The following is a 1713-nucleotide window of genomic DNA, read 5'->3' on the forward strand; positions in this document are numbered from 1 at the left end:
CTCTGTGCCTTAACCCGTAGGCTCCAAATCACGTCGGGCCGGGCCATAAGTCAGGTACCATGCAAGATGGGTTGGCTAGGTCCAACCAAGTCCGAATTTGTGATCTGACTTAGATCAGATCTGAGTCTGGCCGATTTGGACCCCTTTTGATCCTGATTTTCTCCCTTTTTGTGTTCATGTTCACATAGAGTTCTAAAATTCCATAGTAAATCTAATAACTGATCAGAAATTCCAGAATTAAGGGATCGACGTTTCATACAATAATAAAATCATAAACATAATTGATAAAATCCTAAACTGTTATACATGAATAAAAAATATTAAGAAATAATTGACTTCAAATTAGAAATTCCTAGTAGATCTAAAACAAGTTTTATTGAATCTAAATATAAAAAATATAATCTTTATATAATAGTAATTAAAGTGGGAAATTCAGAGCACCTATCTCTCTGAGGATGTCTTGCACCCCGTTAGCACAAAGACCTATTTTCGTGGTGAAAAATACCTCTTTTAGTTGTGAAAAACATGAAGGTGCTACCCATTTCCACTCTTATACGGGAGAAGGAGAGGGGGGGGGGGAAATCTTGACTCTAATAAAAAATATTTTAATATTTTTCTTTAATTAATCTAATTTTATTTAATTCCTAACTTAAAAGAGTTTGTTTAAGTTAAAACTTCTTTTTAGGTCAAGTTATTATTAAATCTAGTTTAAAAAGGAATAAAATACTTTCCTAGAGAAGAAATATTCCTAATTTCCTATTTAATTTCAAATTTATTCTGAATTTAGGGTTGTAGTGGATTACACAAATAATTAAGTTAGAGAAAGATGGTGGTTCAAATGATTTGAAAGATTGAAAGTAGTAGTTTCGAAGAATGCACGTCAAGTGACATTCCTGAAACTTTCATATTAGTTTTCGGTAAACAAACAAAATAGATGTTCAATACATACAACAGTTACATGAAATTATCTGATCGTACAATACTCTAATATGTAATGTAAGTTGCACTATCGGGTTTATGAGAGTTTAGATTTAGATATCGTGTTTTAGATATGTAATGACGTCCGAATTGGTATCGTGTTCATGATAACATGTCTTATGAGAGTTTAGATTTAGATATTAGTTTTGGATTCGAATAGGGTTAAATTTATAAATACTAATATTTTAGAAAATTTATAGATCGACCCCCTTTACCATGTCATAGGTTTATTTTTTGAAGTAATTTTTATGTCATTGTTGAAAAGGATGAATAAAATCACCTAAACAATTCATTTTAATATATTTTTAACAAAAACTTGTTGATTCGTATCAACAAATTTGATATAAAAAAACCCACTCTAAAATACCTCCAAAAAAGACACTTTAAAAATCAACAATCATGTAAAATAATTTGAAAACTATGACAAAAATTATAATAGACACAGTTTAAAAATCAATCTTTTGCACAAGTAATCTGATTCTGATATCACTATTGAGAAATCTAGAACAACATCACATGTGCAGTGGAAGAACAGAAAATAAAAATCTCAAATTTTCATAGAAAAAGTCTCTTGTCGTCGTGCGAAGATTGGTGTACAAAGACCTATAAAATCGAAAAACTACACGTATAAGAGAGATTGTATTATTTAGGAAGATAATATATCCCTAAATTCTTATTGATTTACAGGAGAGGAGAAGGAGGTCAACTGTCCTCCTTTCTAGTGGTGATCCACAT

The sequence above is a fragment of the Musa acuminata genome, chromosome BXJ2-5 (genome assembly GCF_036884655.1).
Source record: "Musa acuminata AAA Group cultivar baxijiao chromosome BXJ2-5, Cavendish_Baxijiao_AAA, whole genome shotgun sequence".
In the NCBI taxonomy this organism is placed as follows: domain Eukaryota; kingdom Viridiplantae; phylum Streptophyta; class Magnoliopsida; order Zingiberales; family Musaceae; genus Musa; species Musa acuminata.